The sequence below is a fragment of the Hippopotamus amphibius genome, chromosome 6 (assembly GCF_030028045.1).
Source record: "Hippopotamus amphibius kiboko isolate mHipAmp2 chromosome 6, mHipAmp2.hap2, whole genome shotgun sequence".
In the NCBI taxonomy this organism is placed as follows: domain Eukaryota; kingdom Metazoa; phylum Chordata; class Mammalia; order Artiodactyla; family Hippopotamidae; genus Hippopotamus; species Hippopotamus amphibius.
Genome location: NC_080191.1, coordinates 84101490 through 84111916, shown reverse-complemented (window position 1 = coordinate 84111916; position 10427 = coordinate 84101490).

Here is a 10427-nt window from a genome sequence, read left to right as displayed (position 1 = left end):
AAGTGGATTAACGCAAGTAAAAGCAGGGTGCATTTTATAAACAAACTCTCAACAACGAGTATATGAAGAGCTGCCCCTGGACACCAGTTTCAGACCCACGTTCACTAGCTCTGGAGGCATCAGCGGGCTCCGCACCAGGGAGAACCCCAAAAGCGAAGCCCCGCCTCAGGTCCTTTCTCATTTCCTCCATTATTTGACTTTGTATCTGAAAACACATCCGGTCAATGAAAAACAGTGAAAGGCCACGTGGGAAAGAGTTCATGATAAGACAACAGAGGTCTTCTGTGTCTAGAAGAAGAAAAGGGAAATACGGGTCCTGTAAAGAGCTAGACTGGGAAGATAATAACTTAGCTAGAAACGTTGGGCAAAGATGCTCACTCCTCAACACCGTGGTGTTGTTTGTGTGGCATGTGATGACTTCTGGGAGCCTCTTGCTGTGGGTTAGATGTGGGTGGGTGTAAACGATTTTTGGAATCATGTTCTAAGTGGATATCGTATCACAAAAACCAATGGCTCTCCAATAACTTGTCACATATGTGGCATCTCTACCCATTATAGGGGGAGAAACTTGCTCTGATTTGACTAAGGTGAAATATAAAACATGCCTTTTTTATTCTACAGGAACCCATTCCTCCTTACTAGTTAGGTTTTCCTAATTACCAACACTTGTTTTTCTGAAACCTATGCAATCATTCCTTTGTCAGTTCCTTACTACTATTATATGAATTTAAGAAAGTTGCAATGCAAAGACAATTTAGGTTACAATTATATTTGGAGATGACAGTACTGAAAAATCTATGGATATATTTGAAAACCTGGCAAATGGCTGGCTGTCAGTTGCTTTCTCTACCTTATTTGATGCCTAGTCAACTCAGCTGGGTGCCCAAAACTCCCTATCTGTTTATTCTCAACTTCTATTATACAAACTATTTTAATTTTTAGCCTCTATTGTTCCAAGTTCTTGGATTTTTTCACATCACAATTCTCCAGTTTCCAGTGTGTTATTTCCTGTTATGAAAGGATTCAAAGTAGTTTGTTTTCTTATTATTGTTTTTCAAAGAGAGGGAGCCTGGCTGATGGTACTTGGGGATGTTTCACAATGCTATTTCCTTCCTGTACACACACACACACACACACACACACACACACACAGGCCCTGGGTAAGAAGTTGCCAAATTTCTAAAGTCTTCAAACCACCCTTTCTGGCTCTTTGCTCCTCCCTGTGGAAGCACAACCTGCCCTTGGATTGTCCTGCATCCTGGATTCTCCAGTCTCCCTTACAGACTGCCCGGCATGGGTCACAGCTCCTCCTGCTCCTGGGTGACAGTGGTCCACTCCTGTAAGAATGCACACACTGGGTAGCAAAGCAAAGGGAAGAAGCCAACTGGCCCCTCAGCTGGCAGCCTCTGTCTTTCTGGGACACCAGGGCTTCTCTTTCCTACAAGTTACATCCTGTCTGTAGACAGACTGGCCCAACAACAAGGTTGTATCTGTTGAAGTGAAACTTGCCCCAAAGGGTTGTGTTGGAGCAGAGGGGTGTGCGGGAGGGGAAAGGTGAACTAGGAAATTGGATTCTCAAAAAAGAGTTAAAATCCAGCCCATCAAAATCCTATGTATACTCAGTCAAGTAAACGCTCATGACTTTTTTTTCCTGATATTTTGTTCTAGAAGATAGCAATACTAACATATTCTAGAAAAGAAAAACTTGACTTTAGTAAAATATCATTGTGAGAGATGTATGATTAAATGTTATTGACAAAAACATTATTTTGAAGTTAACTCCTACACTTAGGTTTAATGAAGTCTTAAATATAGAGATTATTACATGCACACATAAAAGAAACATGAAATAGGTGACTAGGTGGAGTTGCAAAATAGGCATTCAAATATTTTAGATTCGTCATTCCTTATATATGTTTGGTTTTTATGTGTGAGAGTGTTTGCCACCCTATTCAGAGTACAGTGACTTTTTTTATTTATTTTTTTAAATTGAAGTATAGTTGATTTATAATGTTATGTTAGTTTCAGTTGTACAGCAAAGTGATTTTAGTTTTATACATATATTTTTTTCTTTTTCAGATTCCTTTCCCTCATAGGTTATTACAAAATATTGGGTACAGTGCTATACAGTAGGACCTTGTATAATACAGTGACTTTTAATAGTACTTGTGGAATCATTTTTTTTTCTAGCCTGTGGAATAATTTATTGTGGAACAGCTGAAAAGTTGTTCTAACTTACTAATACTTCAAAGCATCATCTATTTTCTCAAGGAAAGAACTAGAAAGATTTGTTCCAAATTTAAAATGTCACCCTGGTAGTTTAGTATTCAAAAATGAGTAACTATGTGGAGTTATCAGTGATATTTTAAAATTCATATTCTGGCTATATGTACAGGGTTGGGTTTGGTTTGGTTTTGGTTTTGGCAAAACCATAGTAAGTATACCAAAGTGAGCTACCAGTCTTCATTTCAAAATGCTTTCCTAAATATGGCAAAAGTGTTTTTTAAAAAACACTTAAAATTTTTTTCTTAATTTTATTGAAGTACAGTCGACTTACAATGTTGTGTTAATTTCTGCTATACAGCAGAGTGACTCAGTTATACGTACATATATGTGTGTATATATAGTTTTTCATATTCTTCTGCATTATGGCTTATCACAGGATATTGAACAGAGTTCCCTGGGCTATATGTACAGTAGGACCTTGTTGTTTATCCATTCTCTATAAAATAGTTTGCATCTGCTAACCCCAAACTCCCAGTCCATCCCTCCCCTGCTCTGCCTCCCCCTTGGCAACTACAAGTCTGTTCTCTATGTCTGTGAGTCTGTTTCTCTTTCATAGGTAAGTTCATTTGTGTTATATTTAAGATTCCACGTATGTGATATCATGTATTTGTTTTCCTCTGTCTAACTTATTTCATTTAGTATGGTAATCTCTAGGTCCATCCATGTTGCTGCAAATGGCATTGTTTCATCCTTGTTTTATGGCTAATATTCCATTGTATATCTGTACTACATCTTCTTTATCCATTCTCTGTTGATGGACACAGGTTGATTCCATATCTTGGCTATTATAAAAGTGCCGCTATGAACATTCATGTTTCTTTTCGAGTTAGAGTTTTGTCTGGATATACCCCCAGAAGTGGGATTGTTGGATCATATGTAAGCCAGCATAACTCTTGACTCACACATTCATAATGCAGAGATGTATTTGCTTCGCCCTATGTTTCTCTTGCACAAGATTTTCTCTTTTTTAATTCCTGTTTCTTGAATCATCAGCTGCCTCAGGCTTGGTGTGGGACAGTCTCCGAATGACTGGGCTAGTATGTCAACCCACCTTTCAAAATATTTCCAGCGCAGGCCACTCCTTCAGCATCCCAGGTGCCCAGTGAGTCATGCTGCTCTCCCCAGCCAACTGCGCAGGATATCAAAGCCTCCTTTATCTCTCTGGGTGGATATAGAGTCATTAAGCTTAAACATGCCCTTTGCCAATAGACTTGAGGGTTGGGTTTAGTTATTAACTTGGTGAGCCTCCACCCAGCTAACTATTCTAGGAAATAATTTGGTGAGTCAGGTGTTTTTATATTCATATTTCAGCAAACCAGTAATCTTCCCTGAGCACTGTGGCTGAAGCCTGAATGTCCCAGAAAGTTTGCCATCAGGTCTCCATCTCGACAAAGCTCTGTGGCTAACAGACAGAAAGGGGTATTGTCAACAGAATTACTTTTGTTTTCTTTTAAACAACATCGCCTTGTTTGTAATAAAAGGTCAATAAGCATTTGTTCATCTCAGTTTTGATAAGGCTGTGGGCTGTTACCTGAAAGCATCTTAACTTAGGGAGTGTAGAAGTGGGGATGGGAAGTGAGAGTCTATGATTAAGTGGGACTGAAACCTGAGAAGTTCCTCCTCTGCCTGGAAGAAAAACAGCACGGGGAGCATCTGCCCTTCTTTCCACTCAAAGACTAGACTCCCTGGTATGTTTTCTTTACAGCAGCCTGTGATGGGACAGTGCTAAGTGAGACAGCTCCCAGGACACCCCTCCCTCTGGCCAGGCACACCCTGATTCATGGGAGGAGCTAGAGGGAGGAAGGAGGAAGAGGGCGTGAGGAACCACAGCAAGTTGGGAACCTCCCCTTTGTCACACGTAAGCCTCATCTGCTTGGGAGCTGCAGATGCTCATAATTCGTACAACACCATGAACAGGACTTAACTTCCTAAATACAAGGACGTAAGGAAAGTTTAATCTTCTGTACAAAAAAGTTCTCCGGAAATTAAATGAGTTAATTTGTACTCAATACTTATTGTGTAGTAGGTGCTGAACCAAGCACCTTACACGCTTTTGCTGCTAACAAAGTTCACAAGTTCAAGAAGCTGCCATTATTTCACCATTTTACAGATGAAGAAACTTGGGACATTACCTTGCCCAGAGTTCCACAGCTGAGCCAAAATTTAAAGCAAAGTTTTAATACCCAGAACAATTGACAGGTATGTTATATTGCCTATATAGTAACTGATTAAATAAAACTAATGACTAGCATGTATTTTGCATATTTAAGCTTACCATTACTTTGTACTACATGTATATGTATAACTTACTTTGATATAAAAATTTTACCATTAAAAAATCACAAAACGATGTTTCAAAGTAAATGTTCTATGACAATGAGAAATAACACTATCAAAACATGGGTAAAATTCATAATATAGGCAGCATCAAGATTCATTCAAACAAAAGCTTTACAGACAAGCAAAAGCTAAAAGAGTTCAGCACCACCAAACCAGCTTTACAACAAATGTTAAAGGAACTTCTCCAGGTGAAAAAGAAAAGTCCACAACTAGAAACAAGAAAACTACAAAGTGAAAAAGCTCACTGGCAAAAGCAAACATATAGCAAAGGTAGGAAAACATCCACACACAAAGCTAGTAGAAAGGTTAAAAGACATAAGTAGTAAAATCATCTGTATCCACCATAAGCAGTTAAGGAATACACAAAACAATGGGATGTAAAGTATGTTATCCAAAACAGTAATTGTGAGGAGAGGAGAGTACAAATGCACGGTTTTTTAAATGCATTTGAAATGAAGAGATGAGCAACTTAAAACAATCACGTATATACATGAACTGCAAGATGAAAACCTCATGGTAACCTGAAACCAAACCACTGAAAGTTATAAAGAAAAAAAAAAAGGATTCAGATTTGACCAAGATGGGTTGTGAAGACTCAGGCATTCTTTATACTTCTCTCCATATTTTTGTATAAGTGTGGAATATTTTATGTGGAAATATATTTATAAAAAGACAAGTCACTACCTGTCTGGCAGAACTTCTGGCCATTATTTTTACCTTGATGATACCCTGGGTAACCATGTGTCTGAGCTCACAAGCATCACCAAAAGTAATAAAAAGAAAATCTGTAAACTAAAAGCTTATCTTAAGTAATTTTTTTCTGGGAAAACACAAAAAGACTCTAGGGTCAGATTATTTTAGTGATAAATTCTTCTAAAATCCCATGTGATATAATATACTTTAAAAAAAAAGACTTTATTTTACAAATTTAGTAGAAACCTGATACCAATAAATGACAAATGCAAAGGAAAGGAGGGAGGGGCACAGAGGAGGAAGGGAGACAGTAAGAGAGAGAAAAAAGGAGAGAAAAGTCAACACACTATCCTTTATGAATACAGATGGAGAAATTGTTAAATAAAATTCTGCGAAATAAAACTCAAAAATATATTTTAAAAAAATCAACCTCCACCAAGGAAATTTTACTCTCATGGAATGGAAGGAAAGTTTATTACAGGCAGTAGGACATACAACACATGGCATCTACAGGTCAAAGGAGAAAATTTAAATAGATATCCAAAAGGTACCTGATAAATTTAACACCAAGGCTTGAGTTTTTCAACATCCACAGTAAACTAGGAGTAGATGGATATTTCTCAAACTTGATAGAAAATATTTTCTATTGTGTTGTTAAGGGAGCAGTACTGACTGCAACAGATAAACCCTGAAATCTCTGCAGTTTAATAAAATATATTTAGTTCTTATTCCTAGGATGTCCAACCAGTGGTGGTGTCAAGGAGGTAAGGAGAGTGTGGCTTAAGGAGGGTAACATGTGATATACTGTCCACGTGATCATTGAGGGCCTCTGTCATCTTCAGTATGTGACCTCTAAGGCCACTGGAGAACTGACATCTAACCAGCAGACAGGGAGAGGGAGAATATCACACATGGGAAACTTTTGATATGGGTTAGGTCAGGAAGCGGCACCCATCACTCCCACTGACATCTGCTAATAGAACATAGTCACATGGTTGCTTCTACTAAGGAAGGCTGGAAATGTAATGTAATGGGTACCAGGAGGAAAGAGAAACAGGTTTGAGCAGACACATGGCCGCACCTGAGTCTATTCTCCTGGGCATCATATAGTCTTTCACTCTTCTTCCCACACAGACTATTTACTGCTTCCCAAGAGAAACGGTCCAAAATCCCATTCAGTCATTGTCTCCAACTCAGGATCAAGGATCTCCAAGTGATGGCATTTCTCCATCTGGTAAGGATGTTGCCTAAGAGTCCAGATACCTATGAACAAAAATGATAAATTATTTTCCTATCTGCCTCACCTAAATACAAACACATACACATCACTGCATAAAAAGGTAGGCCCCCACTTCTTATATACAAATCTTTCTGTCTTTCATTCTCATCCTATTGTTTTGGTTCTTTCACCATTATAAAGGAATCTTTCTGCTGAAAAGCACAAAAAACAAGCAAAAAGCTCATGTCTAAACAACAACTTTGATCTCTACTGGGTGATAAGTAGTAATTCTTACCTCCAGAAAAGCCACCTAAAGCTGCCTTAAACACTGCTCCTGACCCCATTTGTACCAGGCACCCTTTTGCTCCTCTGCCAATATTATTTCCATCCCTGATTCAGACTTTCTAAGCCTTTAGAAGCCTTGCTAAGAAATCTGCACTTGACCCTAGCTAGCTACTGAAGAATTTTAATCACAAGCTTGCTAACAATGAAATTTGCATTTAGAAAAGTCACTGAGGGATGTGGAGGATGGCTTGAAGAGGCATCAACTCAAAGCTGCAGACATTCAGAGTAAACTTAAAAAAGGAAAAAGAAAAAGAGACAGAAGAAGGAAAAGAAGAAGGGTTAATTGGGGGCCTTGTTTTTATCAGTGAAACAAAATACAGTTTTAGACAAATGACTCAAGGGACCTTGAACATATCAGCTCAGGAATGTCAAAGCTCTTTTATTTGCCTTGTGGAGATGAAGAAGAAGATGGGCTAAATCACAGCATCTTCATCACATTTAAAAATCATCAATTTAAAAATTTATGCTCTCTGCCTACATGTAAGAAAAGCAGGGTATTTTTTTGTTTGCAAGGGATTCATTAGCTGATTTCAAGCAGAACTAGTTTTATTGCCCTAATATTGTGCTCTGTCTAGCAAGTCTAAAAACAAAACATTAACTCTTTAAGGATTAAAAATAGGTAACTGAGTTCTATTTCAAATTTTTTCAGAGGCCAAGAATTTTAAATTAAATATTACCCTAATATGCATTCTTTTTTTTTATTTTTATTTTTATTTTTTTTTAAACACCCACATTAGAAAGTGCATTTATTAAAAAATAAAACACCACCATCACCTCTGCTTCTAGACATTCAGCTCCCAGCTCTGACACAGCATGAACCCTTACCCTGAACCTAATATGCATTCTTAATGATATGTTTCATGACTGAGGTAAAGTATGTGACATCATAAATATAAATCACAATATTCACTGATGCCTGCTTTGTGCATGGTGGTGTGCTGGAGAGAAAGAAGAACAAGATGTGTTCTTTACCTGGAAGGAACTTTCACTTCATGTAAAACTCAGTGGAAGATTAATATCTTCCTTTGCCAGGACGCTACATATAAAGTATTGGTGATTACCCCATAAATACAATCACCTTATGGGACTTCCCTGGTGGTACAGTGGTTAAGACTCCACACTCCCAATGCAGGGGGCCCAGGTTCGATCCCTGGTTAGGGAACTAGATCCTGCATGCCACAACTAAAGATCCCACTTGCCACAACTAAAGATCCCATGTGCCGCAACTAAGACCTGCCACAGCCAAATAAATAAATAAATGTTTAAAAATAAGAGTACAATCAATCAAGCCCCCACAAATTCAGATTCCAAAACAAGGGCCTGTAAATCATCGAACAAATCAAAATAGGCCCCAAATTTAACTATTAATTGCCCTCCTGCTTAATGAGATATCCCGAGAAAATATGAAAGGCATAATGGAAGGAATGGAAGCACCAAGCTGAATAGAGCTGATGTGTCTGCTTCCATAGGAGAAGCACAGACCTGTAGGGGCTGTGATATTAGTATCCTGTTCACAATATAAAGAGGTCATCGAGGGCCAGTCTGATTATGTGGCTTGTCCGGATTCACAACATTAGAGACAGCACTAGAGTTGGAATCCAGTTTTCCAGATTATTATTGCAATAATAGTCTTTTCATTTTACCATATCAACAGGTAGAGGAACAATCCTCCTTTAGTGTTTATTTAAATAGTGAATTTTTCTGCATTAAGATATAGGCTTGCTCAAACATTTTCTACTTTATGGAAGTATCTTTGGGGAAAAAGAGAGTTTCAGAAAGAATATCTTCAATCTTTAATCCCTTCTACTTTCCTATGTTGATGCTATGGTAAGGAAAATCTAAAGTACAAATTACCTGAGAAACTGGTTCCCCTTATTTTACTAAATGACTAGAAAACTCTACATCCTTGTCTTAGTCTGTTTGGGCTACTATAACAAAAGACCATAAACTGGGTGACTTATAAACAACATAAATTTATTTCTCATAGTTCTTGAAACCTGAAGTCCAAGATTAAGATACTATCAGATTGGACATCTGGTGAGGGCCCACCTCCTGGTTCACTGATGGCATCTTTTCACTGTGCCCTTACATAGCAGAAGGGGCAAGAGCTTTCTTGGGCTGCTTTTATAATGGCACTAATCCTATTCATGAGGGCAGAGCCCACATGACCTAAGCACCTCCCAAAGGCCCCACCTCCTCATACCATCACCTTGGGGGTTGGATGTCAACATATAAATTTTGGAGAGGACAAAAACATTCGACCATAATGGTGGTATAGTACTGCATCTAGAAAAGGTGGAAGGAATCTCAGGCAGGGGTAAGAAAGTGAACCCAAGTGCCAAGACTGAAATGTGGCCAGTTTAGCTAAGACAAAGGCCAAGTTGGAAAGGTAGGTAAGTTAGGTAAGTAAGTTCTAAATTGTGAAAGGTCTTTAAGAAAAATCTAATGAACATCTGCTCAGGCCAGAATGCCCTTTACAAGGACTAGATTTACTATTCCTTTGGCCACCCACCACTTCCTGTATAAAGCAACTAAAAGATTTTTTTAATAACAAAGAAATAATGGTTTTCAAGAAGAATAATATTGGGCAATAATCCTTGAGAGACCAGAAACAAAGGAAATGAGCCCTAAAACTGCTCTAACTTACTGCATGGAGAGAGTACCCATGGTGTGGACGATAAGGGGAATGCAGGCAAAGCCCGCAGAGCTCCTGAGTTGAGGAGATGGAGCTGGAGTCAGGGAGGCCATGGTAGGTAGAAGTCACAGGGTAGAGGCCAGATAGTAAATATTTTTCTTTTTTAATTTATTGGCTGCACTGTGTCTTCTTTGCTGCGCTTGGGCTTTCTGTAGTTGCAGGAGCAGGGGCTACTGTTGCGGTGCATGGCCTTCTTATTGTAGTGGCTTCTCTTTTTGTGCAGCATGGGCTCTAGGCACACAGGCTTCAGTAGTTGTGGCATATGGGGTCAATAATTGTGGCTCCCAGGCTCTAGAGCACAGGCTCAGTAGTTGTGGTTCTGCAGTATGTGGGATCTTCCCGGACCAGGGCTCGAACCCGTGTCCCCTGCATTGTCAGGCAGATTCTTAACCTCTGTGCCATGAGGGAAGCCCAGTAAATATTTTTGGCTTTGTAGGCCTCTTAAAGTTTTTGTCATATATATATATTTTTTTAATATTCTTTTTTTTTTTTTTTTTTTGGCACACAGGCTTAGTTGCTCCGTGGCATGTGGGATCTTCCTGGAGCTGGGATCGAACCCGTGACCTCTGCATTGGCAGGCAGATTCCTAACCACTGCGCCATCTAGGAAGCCCTGTCATATATTCTTTAAAAAAAAAAAAAAAAAAAAAACTTTAAAAATGTGAAAACCATTCCTAACTCATAGATTATGTAACAAAAGCCATGGACTGTTTATGCCAGAGGTCTTAGTTTGCTACCCCTGTTCTAGGGGGGAAAACCACAATGTGAGATGAAAATTACACTGCATAGGATTAACAACAGAGTGAACACACAAAAGGAAATAGGAGTGAACTTTAAGACACAGCAATAA